Source organism: Bos javanicus, chromosome 21 (assembly GCF_032452875.1).
Source record: "Bos javanicus breed banteng chromosome 21, ARS-OSU_banteng_1.0, whole genome shotgun sequence".
NCBI lineage: Eukaryota > Metazoa > Chordata > Mammalia > Artiodactyla > Bovidae > Bos > Bos javanicus.
Window position 1 is genome coordinate 30,889,577 of NC_083888.1, and position 18,633 is coordinate 30,908,209.

General features: G+C 38.7%; 1 protein-coding gene and 1 pseudogene across 6 annotated transcripts in view; both read right to left on the bottom strand.

Annotated features, from left to right (window-relative positions):
• The window catches only part of LOC133234009 (surfeit locus protein 1-like), a 28,267-nt pseudogene extending 10,549 nt beyond the window's left edge, over positions 1–17,718 (bottom strand).
• Positions 1–18,633, bottom strand: part of NRG4 (neuregulin 4) — a 118,244-nt gene that overhangs the window by 92,949 nt on the left and 6,662 nt on the right. For all 6 annotated transcript variants that reach the window (XR_009732110.1, XR_009732109.1, XR_009732106.1 and 3 more), the window contains one exon: positions 11,998–12,102. The gene's annotated coding sequence lies outside the window, so the exon portion shown is untranslated. The remainder of the gene's footprint in view (positions 1–11,997; positions 12,103–18,633) is intronic.

Consider the following 18,633-nt stretch of genomic DNA (forward strand, 5'->3'; position numbering starts at 1 on the left):
CCTATCAAAACTCCAATGGTATTTTTTTATAGAAACAGAACCAATAACCCTAAAATTTGTATGGAACCACAAAAGATCCCAAATAGCCAAAGCAACCTTGAGAAGGAAGAACAAAGCTAGAGGTATCACATTCCATACTTTCAAATTATATTATAAAGCTACAGCAATCAAAATTGTATAGTACTGGCATAAAAACAAACACATAGATCAATGGAACAGAATAGAGGACCCAGAAACAAACCTATGTATATATGGTAAATTAATCTATAACAGGAGAAGGCAATGGCAACACACTCCAGTACTCTTGCCTGGAAAATCCCATGGACGGAGGAGCCTGGTGGGCTGCAGTCCATGGGGTCGCAAAGAGTCGGACACGACTGAGTGACTTCATTTTCACTTTTCATTTTCATGCACTGTAGAAGGAAATGGCAACCCACTCCAGTGTTCTTGCCTGGAGAATCCCAGGACCGGAGCCTGGTGGGCTACTGTCTATGGGGTCGCACAGAGTCGGACATGACTGACGTGACTTAGCAGCAATCTATAACAAAGAAGGCAAGAATCTATGAGGTGACTAGGTGTTTTCAAGAGAGAATGAGGGAATAGGGAGGGGAAGTGAGTGGAGGCTTAGTAGAGTGAAGGACTTGAAAAATTACAAAAAGCAAGAAGGTGCAAAGGTTTTTCCATGTGAGTCCTATCTGGGTTTATTAACTGGCAGTCATCCAAGGTAAGCTCCTACACTCCCATAAAGACTGGGAGATAGGAACTCTATCTTCAGGTGCTGGCTGAAATAAAAAATAAATTCTTTTGGCAGCCTTGATTTTCCTTAAGCAGGCACTTTAAAGGGGGTGGGGATGGGAGGGTAGGGTCATTCTAGGGATGTGGCGTCAGCTGTTAGAAGACATGCTACTGTTGTGCTACTAGTCAAGAAGACAATTTAGAGGACCCTGGCTAGAGACTGGTCAAGAAGAAAATCTTTGTTAGCCCCCAAATGTGAATCAGATTCAGATAATAGAACTGATTATTCAAGAAAGAATCTAAATTATATCTATGATACTTTGGCTGTCACAGAACTGCTCTACGCTCTCTCAGTCTTTAATGAACAAGAACTGTGGATACGAAAATCAAAGCCAAAAAAAAAAAAAAGTTCAAATGTGACTGACATTAGTATCCATGTGAGTTAATAATAAGAGCTACCATTTACTGTACACTCACAGTATGCCAGACAAAACAACAGAAGCCCTCAGGTACATTATATAGTCCTTAACAGTAATCTGGGGACTTGCCTGGTGAATCAAGGCTAAGACTCCACACTCCCAATGCAGGTGGCTCAGGTTCTGTCCCTGGTCAAGGAACTAGATCCCACATGCCAACTGAAAATCCCACCACATGCCACAACTAAGACCCGGTGCAGCCAAATAAATAAACAAATACAATTTAAAAAACAGTCTTACAGCGTAGGGATTAGCTTCATTCTACAAAGGAAACTGACACCAAGAGAAGTGAAGTGACTTTTCTCAAAGTACAGCCTGTAAGTGGCAGAATTTTAAAAAATTTACCATAGTAAATAGACTGTACATATTTAGTCTCATGAATTTACTTATGAATGGAATATGTAAATATATTCTCAAAATCCCAGATAGACAAAATTCTTTTATATCCCAGGTACAGAATGTATATGAGATCACTTTCTCTGAAGATAATTGCTATTAGGGGGAAAAAAGCCGTTTAAAGTTAGTCTACTTAGGGACTTCCCTGGTGCTGCAGTGTCTTAACCATCCCTGGTGATTAAGACTCCACACTCCTAATACAAGGGGCACAGGCTCGATCCCTGGTCAGGGAACTAAGATCCCACATGTGCCACATAGCACAGCCAAAAAAAAAAAAAAAATCCACTTTAAACAGAGATGAAAATTTCATATAAAAACAGGGGTAAAAATTTTGAGGTTTATTTCATCTTATATTTAAGAGTTTGGGTTATAATTGCAATTATGTGCTAATTGTTTTATAATTAACTTTCTTTGGAGTGCAGTCGACTTCCAGTGTTGTTAGTTTCAGCTGTACAGCAAAGTTAATCGGTTATACACATACATGCATGCTAAGTCGCGTCAGTGGTGTCCAATTCTTCGGGACCCTATGGACTCCAGCCCACCAGGCTACTCTGTCCATGGGCTTCTCCAGGCAAGAATACTGGCATGCGTTGCCATGCCCTGCTCCAGGGGATCTTCCTGACCCAGGGATGGAATCTGCGTCTCTTCTATTGGTAGGCAGGTTCTTTACCACTAGCGCCACCTGGGAAGCCCATACACATACATACATCTTTTTTTTTGTTAAAGATTCTATTTCCAGATAGGTCATTACAGAGTATCGACTAGTTCCCTGCACTTTACAATAGATTAATATTAGTTATCTGTTTCATGGACAGTAGTGTGTATATGTAAATCCCAATTTCCCAATTTATCTCTCCCACCCCCCACCTTCCCCCATTGTTAACCATAAGTTTGTTTTCTACAACTGTGACTCTATTTCTGCTTTGTAAATAGGCTCAGTTGTACCACTCTTCCTAGACTCCATATATAAGTGATATCAATGTGTGTTAATCCTTAGAATGAACAAATCAAGTAGGGATTTGGGCATAATTTTTCTGACAAAGTTGTATCATATATAAACAGACTTCATCTAATGTCTAGTTTTCATATGGACAATTGTAAAGATGGTTGTAAAAAATTTAACATTGCTGACAATTTTCCCAAGGCCTTCTTTGAATCCTAATATTGAACTTTTAAAAGAGATGAGTTGCCATCATCATTGCACTTTCTCTATTTTTCAACTGTTGTGGCCTAAGTCTGCCACATCTTCATTTGCCATTGGTATCATTTGTGATCTGAGTTCCCCAACATCATTTTCATCGTCTCTCCTACATCTTTTCAAGATTCACAATTTTGCCCTAAAATCACCTGTATGTATTTGTGTTTTATAGGAATATTCAACAATCATGAAAAGACCGGCCAACAATGCTCCTAAGCTAGACAAGAATGCATGTATGAGGGACAGTCAGCTTTATAAGTGAGTCGTTCATTAGTGAATATTATTATACCTTTGACTTCCCTTCGGAATCATAACTGTGGGGACTTAGAAGTAGTCAGATAACTGGGATATCTGTACTAAGAGAAGACTTATGCAATTTGAGCAGATAGTGGCGTAAGATGAGCCCAGAGAGGGAGGCATCCACCCAGCAATGCTGCATCTCAGAGTGAAAGATGGGCACGTGTACGTCATATATGATTTAAGAAAAGCCAGAAAACAGGGTAAAAAGTAGATAATCACCAGGCAGACAGACTTTATATGATAGTCATAAAAGCCACCACTCCAACAATACATGCTTAAAAATAAGAGTAAATCAAGAAAATCCTCAAGCTTTCAGCTCTGTTTCAAACTCTTTCTAGAGTGTTCAAATCTTAGCTGAAACAGGTCAAAGAGTTTACATTGGTTGCTCAAAAATAGCCTTATCATATATTTAAGAATTTCCCACTTAGATGTTAGCTCGCTAGTCTTACAATATTAGTAGTTTTTTGTCAGGCCTGACTCAGGGTACATCAGGAAAGGAAAGCAAAATATTATGTATGAAGCCAGTAAGCAAGAAAATAGTGGAGACCAGTACATCTCAATACCTGAAAATCACTTCATGCGTATTTAGACACGTAATAATAAGATCTTCAGTGTCAGGCCTTCTCAGCTTATTTTAAAAACAATTTTAAAAGCTTTTGTTTTTAGAATTTAATGTATTTTTTAAAACCCCTTCAGATTAAAATAGATTTTAGAAAATAAAAAAAATGATTTGGATCACATTTTGTCAACATGTGAACACAAATTAAAAAGCCAGTTTTTCTTGAAGCCAAATATAGTTTTTCTATAAAATACATCCAAAGAAATATTTCTGTTCTCCTTAACTCCATATTTACCTTTGGTTGGTATTCAAGAATTTCCTTTTCATATAAAAAGCTGGCACACATGTCTACTACAACCAATTAATGTTAAGAAAGGCAAAAAACAGAAAAATACAATTGTGAACCTCATATGGTTGAGTCAAAAACTGGAATAAAAAATTGTTCTGAAATGATGAAATGTTCTAAAAAACATTTAAAAGGACACTGGAATTAAAAAATGCATGCTCTGAAATAAAGCATAGAGAGTAAAACATCATTTTGGAAGTAGTAAACATTTACTAGTAGTCAATGATGCAGAAGTAAAAGATTGTTCTATACAAAAGCCAAGACTTTATATTGAACATATTCTATTCCAGTCAGCAATTTCTTCCTGAAGACTTTTATTTGGTGGTAACAATTTTAGCTTTTCCCACTGCATACCTCAGCATGGGAAACCAATTTCCAAAAGGTGTTCCCTAATTATATTAAATGTACAATGTTGAGCTATACCCATATTCTATTTCAAAAAGGAACCAAAGTAGGCTAGGCCATGTATGGAGAAGACGCCTATCCATAATAACATGTCAATAATGCCATTTACATGTGAATCAGCCTATTGTAAAGCTTTTTAAAAAAATCTTTTTCTTACTTCATATAACTATTTACTAAAAAGGCTTCATGCTAAAAATGAACCAATAAACAAAAACTATCTTTGAGGTTGTAGTACAGAAAACAGACATCTATACTGCTCAGTTTAAGATGGTTTGGGCTGTAGGCAACAGTGAACTCAGTTCACAAGAGTATTAACAATATGGTTTCACTTCTCTCACAAGACAAAAAGCCTTGAATTTGGTGATTGCTAAGGGTGGTTTACTAATGATGCCATTAGTATCTTTAATATTTTTGTTCCACCATCCTGAGTGTGTTTACTTTTTCTAAAGTAAGAAATGGATTTATTTAGAGAGAAACACACCCACAGGCAGAGTGTGGGCCATCTCAGAAGGCAAGAGCAGACCTGAGTGAGTTTACTTTTTCCATTCAAGTTTGTTGCCTAATGATTTCAAGATGGTCACTGCAGCTCCAAGCATTAACTCCAGCCCTGTCTGATTCTTTTATCAGTGAAGTCCCTCAGCAGGTTTATGGGCTACAGTTGTATTACATGACTATTGTAGCAATAGGGAAGACTAGAAAATCAAATATTTAACTTTTCTAATTTTTACAATAGAGGTAAGAAATGAATATAGATTGGTCAGCCAACAGTGTCTGCAGTCCTCAACTCAATATGCACATACACACACACTTTTTACATGAGTGTTAAACACAACATACTCATCCTCTCTTCCAGGAAGACAGCCCCACTCTGTCATCCAGTCATTGCATGATGCAAGATCTCTGGTTGATTTTCTGTCTGCTCTATGAAGACCAAATACGACAACTCTCATCTGACCATTTGTATCGCTAAAAGAGAAATGTCTCTAAACAACTCCCCTCACATATATACAAGGACGAAAAAGAAAGAACAAAGTGATCTCAACAAAAATTCCATTGAGAAAGGGAGATTATAAGAAGTACACAGTCTTCCACAATCAACAATCCATATCATATCTTATTGGACAGAAATCACAGATTCCCCTGCAGGCAATAAATCCCTTGGTCAGTCAATCTGACAGTGCCTACTTCAAGTCTCAGGAGGATCTGCTGTGTCATTGTCCTCTGCAGCCATATCTAAGGTAGGCTGTGAAGTGGATGACCCTTCCAGGGGATTCACAACTTTTGTAGCCTACTTTACCCTGGTTTGACACAGGGAGAAAAGGATGAGGATTGCTTGGAAGGTAAAGACAATCACAACTAATTGTCAGCTTTGTACTACAGTTCCCTCAAAAACATATCAAGCTTCTGGTCAGATCAATTTCTTGTGCGAGTGAAAGTGAAGTCGCTAAGTCGTGTCCGACTTTTTGCAACCTCATGGACTGTAGCCTACCAGGCTCCTCCGTCCATGGGATTTTCCAGGAAAGAATCCTGGAGTGGGTTGCCATTTCCTTCTCCAGGAGATATCCCCAACCCAGGGATTGAACCCGGGTCACCCACACTGTAGGCAGATGCTTTACTGTCTGAGCCACCAGGGAAGTCCTTGTGTGAGTAATCACAACCAAAAAATTGTTTCTATAAGTCTCTAGAAATAATCTTTAGGCTTAGAGACTCTCATCTCTTAGCTGCCGACCTTTGAACCATCATAAAAGACAAGGCAATTCTAACGACAAGTCTTAGGTAAGAAGATACTACCCTCAATCCCCAAATTTCAAATTACAGGACTCTTTGTCAATTTAGACTACAAGCTAAAGGCAGGTTAGTTCCATAGCAAAGCTGTATTCTTCTAGCCTCTCTGCTTTCATGCTGAGCAGCACTAATTTGAGTTCACTCCCTTGTGTGGGACCCTACTGAAAAGCCACAAGAAGTCACCAATATGCACATTATTCCAATTTTTCCTTTCATTTCTCCTAACATGCAGTCTCAGTTTGCACAGTCAGCCTTCCATGGGACGGCAGGTGTAGGTTAATCAAATGCTCTATGACCATGTAACAAGGGTTACAACTTTCCTCTCCTTAATTTTCTCCATAAGTCTGGAGGTAGGCAGTCCAAGACTGGAAGAGCTGTTCAACAATGTCCCAGACTCTGTCAAACCTTCTTCTCCATGGTCCTCAGCTTGTTAAAATCATCTTTTCACTCTCATACCTGTCACCCCATGGTTACAAAATGGCTGCTGTATCTCCAGGCTTCATGTCTGCATTTAAGGCACAAAGGAGGGGGAAAGAAGAGAGCACCAGCCACCTCTGTTCTCTTTATCAGGAAAGCAAAGGCAATCCCTGAGCTCAGCAGTCTTCCCTTTACGATCACTGGCAAAGGAGAATAGGATTGTCATGACTGGCTTCAACTATTCAAGGTTTTTTGCTAGGAGCTGGGAACACTGCTCAGAGAAGGCAGTGGCACCCCACTCCAGTACTCTTGCCTGGAAAATCTCATGGGCAGACGAGCCTGGTGGGCTGCAGTCCACGGAGTTGTGAAGAGTCGGACACAACTGAGCGACTTCACTTTCACTTTCATGCCTTGGAGAAGGCAATGGCAACCCACTCCAGTGTTCTTGCCTGGAGAATCCCAGGGATGACGGAGCCTGGTGGGCTGCCATCTATGGGGTCGCACAGAGTCAGACACGACTGAAGCGACTTAGCAGCAGCAGCAGCAGGGAACACAGCTGCCCCTAACAAAGTGAAGGTAAGCAATAGGGAATGGATAGAAGGGAGGTCACTAAGAATATCTACCACACACAGACATTTATAGTTTCAAGAAAATGTTTGAAAAATAAAAAGCAATCTCTATTTGGTGAAATCTGAACAACAGAAGTGAGGGGAAGCCCCTCAGGCAGTGCTATAGAAATACATTTTTGGTCAAGAGAGCTCTACTCAGGCAAATGCAGCCTATTTAGGAGTCTGTCCCTGAAATTAACACCTTTAGTAACTGCTTTCAACAGACTCTTCCCTTTCTTCAATTCTGAACCCACAGATTCTCTAAAATACCCATGTTTATTAACAACTGTTTCTATGGCAGCAGAGCCCCTGGTGGAGGGCACAGGGCTGGAGGCTATTTATAAGTTAAGGACTGACAGTACATGCCAATAGCAGCTATTATTGATGAAATTCTTGAGGAATTTTTTAAATAGATAAATATTATGAAAAAAAAAAACAACAAGAAATATTCAAAACATTCATGATGCCTGTTGTTTACCAGGAAACCTTTTGTAATTTGGTTTCCCATCTCAATGCACCACCTGAAAGAAAATACACTGGTCATACTGTTACAACTGGTTTTTATAATAGTTTCATCTCATTATATTTAAATTAATTTGCATTCTGGCTCCACATCTTAAGCTGATGAGGTCGTCAGACTAATTTAATCCTCTCTGGGACACTTACTGTTCAGACCGGCTTTCTTAAGACCACAATACTGAGAGTTAGACCCTGGTAAACTCACTAAGGTTATACCATCCAATCCGGTCTTCTGAATAACAGTAGCACTGAGTGTATTGGCAGAAACAATAAATCAATTTTCATTCCATGTAGCAGCTCACAAAAGCCACTTTCTTTGATGTAAATTGTGCCACCTATAAATATACTTGCCACAATGTTCAAAGCAAAATAGTTTCCAAGTAACTTTCAAACTGTGCTTCTCTGATAGCACAGTTGGTAAAGAATCTGCCTGCAATGCAGGAGACCTGGGTTAGATCACTGGGTTGGGAAGAAGGGAAAGGCTACCCACTCCAGTGTTCTGGCCTAGAGAAATCCATGGACTGTATAGTCCACAGAGACACAAAGAGTTGGACATGACTAAGCGATTTCCACTTTCAACTAAAAAATTTTATACAGACTTTTGGATCGCAGCCATTCTGACTGGCATGAAATGGTACCTCATTGTGGTTTTGATTTGCATTTCTCTGATAATAAGTGATGTTGAGCATCTTTTCATATGTTTGTTAGCCATCTGTATGTCTTCTTTGGAGAAATGTCTATTTAGTTCTTTGGCCCATTTTTTGATTGGGTCGTTTATTTTTCTGGAATTGAGCTGTAGGAGTTGCTTGTATATTTTTGAGATTAGTTGTTTGTCAGTTGCTTCATTTGCTATTATTTTCTCCCATTCTGAAGGCTATCTTTACACCTTGCTTATAGTTTCCTTTGTTGTGCAGAAGCTTTTAATTTTAATTAGGTCCCATTTGTTTATTTTTGCTTTCATTTCCACCATTCTGGAAGGTGGGTCATAGAGGATCCTGCTGTGATTTATGTCGGAGAGTGTTTTGCCTATGTTCTCCTCTAAAAGTTTTGTAGTTTCTGGTCTTATGTTTAGATCTTTAATCCATTTTGAGTTTATTTTTGTGTATGGTGTTAGAAAGCAATAAATGCTGGAGAGGATGTGGAGAAAAGGAACCCTCTTACACTGTTGGTGGGAATGCAAACTAGTACAGCCACTATGGAGAACAGTGTGGAGATTCCTTAAAAAACTGGAAATAGAAGTGCCTTATGATCCAGCAATCCCACTGCTGGGCATACACACTGAGGAAAACCAGAATTGAAAGAGACACGTGTACCCCAATGTTCATCGCAGCACTGTCTATAATAGCCAGGACATGGAAGCAACCTAGATGTCCATCAGCAGATGAATGGATAAGAAAGCTGTGATACATATACACAATGGAGTATTACTCAGCCATTAAGAAGAATACATTTGAATCAGTTCTAATGAGGTGGATGAAACTGGAGCCGATTATACAGAGTGAAGTAAGCCAGAAAGAAAAACACCAATACAGTATACTAACACATATATATGGAATTTAGAAAGATGGTAACGATAACCCTGTATGTGAGACAGCAAAAGAGACACATATGTATAGAACAGTCTTTTGGACTCTGTTGTGCAGGGGATGATTTGGGAGAATGGCATTGAAACATGTATAATATCATGTAAGAAACGAATCGCCAGTCCAGGTTCAATGCAGGATACAGGATGCTTGGGGCCGGTGCACTGGGATGACCCAGAGGGATGGTATGGGGAGGGAGGTGGGAGGGGGGTTCAGGATTGGGAACACGTGTACACCTGTGGCAGATTCATGTTGATGTATGGCAAAACCAATACAATATTGTAAAGTAATTAGCCTCCAATTAAAATAAATTTTTAAAAAATTTATATAAAAAGGTATGTGGTACAGGGGTTATGAGCATGGGTCCACAGCGAGAAGGCCAGAGTGCAAATCCTAGTTCTCTTAATTAGAACATTCTACCACATTAGAACATTCTACCACAGAAATGAGCAAAAATCTTTGTGCCAAGTTTCCTCATCCATAAGTGAGGTTTGAGGTAGTGGGGACAAAATAATAGTGCCTACTTCAAAGAGCTGTCTGAATGTAAAATTAATTTTTACATATAAAGTGCTTGAAATATAAGAAGCACTCAACAAGTGTTAGCTGGAAAATCTAATGGTACATGGTTGCATTTTATGCACAGGTAAAATGACTTGATAATTAAGATTCACTTTATATGCACAATATGAAATAATGCAAAATTCCCTCCAATTAATAATTCATTAAGAATCACAGTTTCAAAACTGGCTGGTGAGTGATTTACAAACTCTTTTAAGCTACCGCCACAAGGCAATGGCAAACTTTCCATTCTTTGCTGCCAGGAATAGTCTTGAATTATGCATGTCTCCTACAAAACGCTACAGCTCTACACAGGGATGTGAAGCAGATAAATATCACAGCACTTCCAACCCGCTGACCTCTCCATATTGATCCTGGTCTTCCTAGAGGTTTTCTATGTCAATGTCACTAGAGCCTAGAAACTCTACAGTCAATATCCAAACAGAATTAAGTCTTTGAACCCATCCCAGAAAACTTTTCCTGAAATAAGATGTCAGTCATCCTGGTTATTTTTCACAGGCAAGTGCCATTCTCAGACCTGGAGTAATTACCATCCCCTCCCATTTTCCTTAGTATAAGTAACTGGTCATCTTTAATACATCCCTGCTCATAAAGAATTATTATCCTAATGGCCATGATTTTCCTTTAACTTGTGTCTACTTTACTACTCAAGTACTTCTTTTGTTTTATTTATTCACCTCCTACAGCACAATTCTTTTTTCCCTTTTGCTTCTGACTTCCAGGCACATCTCTCAAACTCCCCCAGCCATGCTCATTTTACACCCAATTCTTCCACTTCTGTCATTCTTTATCATCTTGCCCTATCCTCCAACTACTAGCGGATCCGTTTATTTGAGGAAAAACTCTTTTATCCAAAACTATTTTTCACTTCTCTGCAATTTACTCTTTAAAAAAAAAAATCTGGTTCCCCCTAAGGTCACAAGGTATCTTATAAGTTTCCAATATAACTTATTTAATCCTTACCTTCTGCTCTTTCTCTGAATCAATAGGAAGAAATGTGGAACAAATGCCAACTTCAGATTATCACACTGTGGTCCACTCTCCTTTGAAATCTTCACCTTGTCTCACATTTCACAGAGCTGTTCTCAACAATCCTATCTGAACAAACTGTTCTTTAAATTTATCCTCCCATCCTTCTCTCCAGACTTGATAGAGGTCATTCATTAAGAGTCACAATTCAATTTCTACTAATATTAACACATGTATTTGAAGAGTATAATATGAACCAGAAAACTTAAACATGTTAATGATGATCACACGGTCAACAATGGAACAAGCGGAATAAAACACATGACTATACCTGTGCTCATAAAATAACTCTGTAAGTTTCCACAATACTCCTAAAGTCAAGTTCTACTAGTTTATATATTCTGTCATTAGAAATATATCATGTCAGCTACTGCCTTAGACACATATCACCATATGTTTGTCAAAATAAAACCATAACAACATAAAATTAAAAGGCCTTATGATGGATATATAAACTGTTCTTGGCAGATGATCAGACTACTTAGAAGACCTTCCAGAAAAAGGATTCTACAACTTCCCAAGGTCAATCATTCTAATCTTAAACATCCTTAATTTCAAAAGCTTTAACTTTTCTTATCTATATTTCTCCTGCTGTTTTTCCTCTATGGAGATGGGAAAAAGACAGGCACCATTCTCAGCTTCTTATCTACTTGAAAAGCAATATCATCCCTTAGCCTTCACTCTTATAAACTCAACAACTTGAACTATTTTCCAGATTCTTGCTCTCCAAGACCTTCTTAACCTTCTTTAACTATATTCATATTATTTTCAAATTACTAAGACTACACTTGGACTTAACCAGCATACAAGTTTGCTGTTTTTAATGTTTTATGAATAGTTAACACATACATGAACATGGTTCTATACATACAGGCTTTTCCAACATTAGAATTGAGCTCTAAGCTTCTGTAAATCAGAAGTAAAAGAATCCTCCATATTATGGAATCTATTTCTATTGTCTCTTAGTTGAACTAAACCAATAATCTATGGCTATAGTTGACAAATTATGGCTCCACATATTGGCCCCAAAACATTACAAAGAATGAATTAATAATCACTTACCTGTTTTGTCCTTGGGAGAAAGTTTTTCTCCAGATTGCAGGGTAGAGAGGAAACTAGCTTTATAGTTCACCTCTATTTCTTCTGCTTTGATAGAAATTGTAGCTGCTATAAATAAAAACAAAATATTTTATATAGCAATTTTAGTAACACATGGAGAGAAGGAAAATAGCATCTGTTTACACATTTCATAAACTTTCATTTCTTTAGGTATACCTTCAGAGAACTTCATAATTAAGTGACAGAAACTTTGTTGCTGCTAAGTCACTTCAGTCGTGTCCGACTCTGTGCGACCCCATAGACGGTAGCCCACCAGGCTCCCCGTCCCTGGGATTCTCCAAGCAAGAACACTGGAGTGGGTTGCCATTTCCTTCTCCAGACAGAAACTTTAATATGCTTAATTTCTCCTTCTTCCCCTTTTTTAAGTCCCAGGAAAACTATTTATTGTTAATACTTCTAAATACAAGGCTAGAAGTTGGATTAAGAAGGACACAGAATTTTATTAAAATATTATTGGGTGGAAGAAAGAAAACCCTTTCAGAGACTTTAGAAGATGGCAAGGCTTCCCTGGTGGCTCAGATGGTAAAGAATCTGCCCACATTGTGAGAGACCTGGGTTCAATCCCTGGGTCAGGAAAATCCCCTGGAGAAGGAAATGGCAATCCACTCCAGTATTCTTGCTTGGGGAATTCCATGGACAGAGGAGCCTGGTAGGCTAAAGTCCATAGAGTCACAAAGAGTCGGACATCACTGAGCAACCAATACTTTCACTTTCTTTCAAGGAATTTTATTTCCTTCTCTATAAAAATTATTTTTTACGTTATGTCTCCACCTAGAAAAAATTTTACATGCAATATTATGGATAGAGGGTTAATAATGATGATCATTTTAATAAAGTGGTAACCTTCATGAGAAAGGAGGGGGGAAAAGTGGTATACAATATGATCTATCTTCCACTTTAAAAGTTCCTTTTTCCAAAGAGCTTTATTTTATATGGTACTAAGAAGATCAAGGCTCAGAACACCTTAAGTATATAGAAGTGGCATATATAAAATTTTATATCAAGCCAATTATTAGAATGCATAATTAATTCCTCAGAACTTTTATGGTATTTCTAGACCCACATGCTGCTGCTGCTGCTGCTAAGTCACTTCAGTCGTGTCCAACTCTGTGCGACCCCATAGATGGCAGCCCACCAGGCTCCCCTGTTCCTGGGATTCTCCAGGCAAGAACACTGGAGTGGGTTGCCATTTCCTTCTCCAATGCATGAAAGTGAAAAGTGAAAGCGAAGTCGCTCAGTCATATCCTACTCCTAGCAACCCCATGGACTGCAGCCTACCAGGCTCTGCCGTCCCTGGGATTCTCCAGGCAAGAACAATGGAGTGGCTTGCCATTGCCTTCTCCGTCAACAACAACTGGAGTGGCTTGCCATTGCCTTCTCCGTCAACAATAAGGTATCACCTCACAATGGTGGAATGGCTATCATCAAAAAGTCCACAAATAATAAATGCTAGAGAGGGTGTGGAGAAGTGGAAACACTCATACAATACTGGAGGGAATGTAAATTGGCACAATCACTATGGAAAACAGTATGGAGGTTCCTTAAAAAAAAACCCTGAAAACAGATCAACCATATGATTTGGCAATTCCCTCCTTGGTATGAAAAAAAGTGAAAGTGAAAGTCCCTCAGTCATGTTCAACTCTTTGTGACCCCATGGACTGCAGCCTGCCAGGCTCCTCTGTCCATGGGATTCTCCAGGCAAGAATACTTGAGTGGATTGTTATGCCCTCCTTCAGAGGATCTTCCCCACCCAGGGATCAAACCTGCATCTCTTACGTCTCTCCTGGATTGGCAGGTGGATTCTTTACCACTAGGGCCACCTGGGAGGCCAGTAACAAAAACCAAAAACTCTACTTTGAAAAGATACATGCACCTCAATGCTCATAGATGCACTATTTATAATAGCCAGGACATGGAAGCAATCTAAATGTCTATCAACAGATGAATCGACAAATAAGTTGTGGAATATATATCTGTGTCATGTATCAATTCAGTTCAGTTGCTCAGTTCATGTCCAACTCTGAGACCCCATGAATTGCAGCACGCCAGGCCTCCCTGTCCATCACCAACTCCCGGAGTTCACTCAAACTCAAGTCCATCGAGTCGGTGATGCCATCCAGCCATCTCATCCTCTGTCGTCCCCTTCTCCTCCTGCCCCCAATCCCTCCCAGCATCAAGGTCTTTTCCAATGAGTCAACTCTTCGCATCAGGTGGACAAAGTATTGGAGTTTCAGCTTTAGCATCAGTCCTTCCAATGAACACCCAGGACTGATCTCCCTTAGGATGGACTGGTTGGATATCCCTGCAGTCCAAGGGACTCTCAAGAGTCTTCTCCAACACCACAGTTCAAAGGCATCAATTTGTCAGTGCTCAGCTTTCTTCACAGTCCAACTCTCACATCCATACATGACCACTGGAAAAACCATAGCCTTGACTAGATGGACCCTTGTTGGCAAAGTAATGTCTCTGCTTTTGAATATGCTATCTAGGTTGGTCATAACTTTCCTTCCAAGGAGTAAGCGTCTTTTAATTTCATGGCTGCAATCACCATCTGCAATGATTTTGGAGCCCCAAAAAAAACAAAGTCAGTCACTGTTTCCACTGTTTCCCCATCTATTTCCCATGAAGTGATGGGACCAGATGCCATGATCTTCATTTTCTGAATGCTGAGCTTTAAGCCAACTCTTTCACTCTCCACTTTCACTTTCAACAAGAGGCTTTTTAGTTCCTCTTCACTTTCTGCCATAAGAGTGGTGTCATCTGCATATCTGAGGTGATTGATATTTCTCCTGGAAATCTTGATTCCAGCCTGTGCTTCTTCCAGCCCAGCGTTTCTCATGATGTACGCTGCATATAAGTGAAATAAGCAGGGTGACAATATACAGCCTTGACGTACTCCTTTTCCTATTTGGAACCAGTCTGTTGTTCCATGGCCAGTTCTAACTGTTGCTTCCTGACCTGCATACAGGTTTCTCAAGAGGCAGGTCAGGTGGTCTGGTATGCCCATCTCTTTCAGAATTTTCCACAGTTAGCAACCTAAATGTCTATCAACAGGTGAATGGACAGATAAGTTGTGGAATATATATGTGTGCCATGTATACAATGCCATAAAAAAATAGAAGAACAGAATATTGCCATTCACAGCAACATGTGTGGACCTCGAGAATATTATGCTTAGTAAAAGAAGCCAGAGAAAGACATATACTACATGGTATCACTTATATGGGGAACCTGAAAAATAATACAAATGAATCTGTATACAAAACAGAAAACAATTCACAGACATAGAAAACAAACTCATGGTTACCAAAGAGGAGAGGGAGAGGGTAAGGAATAAACTAAGAGTATGAGATTAACAGATACAAAGTACTATACATAAAATAGATAAACAAGGATTTACTACATAACACAGAATTATACCCAATATCAAAATACGCATATAATAACAATGGAATATTTTAATAATTTTATAATAATCTATAACAGGATATAATTTGCAAAAAAAACCCATTATGCTGTATATACAAAACACAATTTTCTGAATCAACTATATTTCAATTAAAAAAAGAAGTTTATGGTCTTTCTGTAGTCACAAAAATAATGAACATGAAAGGCTTAATAATAGCTAATTTTGCAACAAAATATCAAAAATTTATCTACCTTCAAATTTAATCATGCTAGTTTTTTTTTTTTCTGGTTCATTTTTAGTCTGTTGGATAAGTGAAAAATCAAATTTTCTTCTTTACATAAAAATAATCATAGAATCACAAAAACTTAGAGCTAGAAAGAAATTTCGAGAATTTCTAGATATATTAAGTTCAATCCTCTCCAAATCAGAGACACTCATTTAATTGCCTTTTTCAAAGTTAAAGAATGAACTGGAGGGAACTTCCCTGGTGGCCCAGTGTTAAGAATCTGCATGCCAATGCAGCGGACATGGGTTCAATCCTGATCCGGGAAGATTTCACATGCCACGAAGCAACTAAGTCCACCGTGGGCCACAACAACTGAGCCCGCATCCTAGAACCCCGTGCTCTGCAGCAGGAGAAGCCACCACAATGAGAAGTGCAAACAGAGAAAGCCTGTTTGTAGCAATGAAGACCCAGCGCAGCCAAAAATAAATAAAATTAAAGAAAAAAATAATGAACTGGAGGTGAAACCCTGGAACCCAGAATGCTTTTCCCACTACATCATGATTCCTCAAACTAACTGAGGCACAATTTTGAATATACATGTGACGCAGCAGGGTTGAATGAGAGGTCTCTGAGTCAGACTGTCCAGGTTTGAATTTTGGGTTCCTCCACTTGCTATTTGGGTGATCTTGAGCAAATTACTAAATTTCACTGTGTCTCAGTTTTCTCATCTGTAAAATGAGATAACAACTATACTTTGCCAATAGGACTATTATAAAAAATACAAATAAAGCTCACAGAATGATGTCTGACACATTGCAAGCATTTAATAAATGTCAGAAATCATTAGGAGTCTACTGATAAACACATGGACATGTATTTTCTAGATTTTAAAATAACCTAAATATACTAGAAGTAGAACATTAGATCATTTTTATGTTTTAAAATACATATACCACCACTGGTATTTCATTTGCCATATAAACAGTACCCCCAAAATGGTTTCCTCATGAAGTACATGCAAAATTCCAGATATTAAACACATAATACAGCTCACTTAATTTGAACATCATTCATTTTGTGATCATTTGAGTCCAGTGGTATTCTCAGAATATAATATCCAGAGGGATCTTTGTTCTAAACATACCCTTCTCTGTGTGACAAAATTATTTTCAGTAATGACCATGAAATGAAACAAACAATAATAGTCAGGAATGAAACAGACAGTGAAAATTCTCTGACTCAAATTCACTTATATGTCAATATAAAATAAATATTATAGTACAAAAAAGAAAAAAGTAATGGAATTAATGTTTTGAAAAAAGGAAAAACTTAAACCTATATATTGTTTTGTGGAAGTACTAAATAATAACATTATATTTCCTATTCTCTTGATTCCTTCAGTTTTGGAGTAAACAATTTAAAAAGAATAAATTTTAGAGTTAAATATATTTTAATTCAATTATTCAAAAGGATAATTTCACATATTAACTAAAATTTGTACTTACAAGCCAAAAAGATTATACCTCAAAGTTTATACTTTGTTTCACTCTTAAATGTTAAACACAAATGAAAACTCTTAGGTCATCACATGGAATGAAAATGCTGAAGTAATCAAGCTGTTTCTTCACCTTACAGTCTCTGTACTATCACTGCATAAGAATCTACTATTTAAATACAGGGATATGGACCAAAGGGGTTACAGACATAACTGCACCTGAAGCCTTGCATTACCCTGAATTTTTATGAATTTATTTGGAAAAATATCTGTAGACTTGAGTCTAGATTTATTGAAGGCCAGCTATATAATTGGGAGTTCTCTGATTAAACGTCTCTGTAGAATATAATATTTATTAAAGGGTCGATAATTAAAATGTGCTAATTTGAAGCTTACACTGTTGTTGTTTGTTCTTCAGTCCCTAAGTCATGTCCAACTTTTGCAACCCCATGAACAGCAGCATGCCAGGCTTCCCTGTCCTTCACTACCTTCCAGAGTTTGCTCAAATTGATGTCCATTGATACCATCCGACATGGCATTCTCTGTTGCCTCCTTCTCGTGCTCGCAAACTTTCCTAGTATCAGGGTCTTTTCCAGTGAGTTGGCTCTTCACATCAGGTGGCCAAAGTACTGAAGCTTCAGCTTCAGTCCTTCCAATGAATATTCAGAGTTAATTTCCTTTAGGATTGACTGGTTTGGTCTCCTTGCTATCCAAGGGACTCTCAAGAGTCTTCTCCAGCACCACAGTTCAGTTCAGTTCAGTCGCTCAGTCGTGTCCAACTCTTTGTGACCCCATGAATCGCAGCACGCCAGGCCTCCCTGTCCATCACCAACTCCCGGAGTTCACTCAGACTCACGTCCAGAGTCAGTGATGCCATCCAGCCATCTCATCCTCTCTCATCCCCTTCTCCTCCTGCCCCCAATCCCTCCCAGCATCAGAGTCTTTTTCCAATGAGTCAACTCTTCACATGAGGTGGTCAAAGTACTGGAGTTTCAGCTTTAGCATTATTCCTTCCAAAGAAATCCCAGGGCTGATCTCCTTCAGAATGGACTGGTTGGATCTCCTTGCAGTGCAAGGGACTCTCAAGAGTCTTCTCCAACACCACAGTTCAAAAGCATCAATTCTTCGGCGCTCAGCTTTCTTCACAGTCCAGCTCTCACATCCATACATGACCACTGGAAAAACCATAGCCTTGACTAGACGGACCTTTGCTGGCAAAGTAACGTCTCTGCTTTTGAATATGCTGAGACATCACTTTGCTGACAAAGGTCCATACTTTTTTCCAGTAGTCACATACAGATGTGAGAACTGGACCATAAAGAAGGCTGAGTGCTGAAGAATTAATGCCTTCTAACTGTGGTCCTATAAGGCATTAATTCTTCAGCACTCAGCCTTCTTTATGGACCAATTCTCACATCTGTATGTGACTACTGGAAAAAACATAGTATG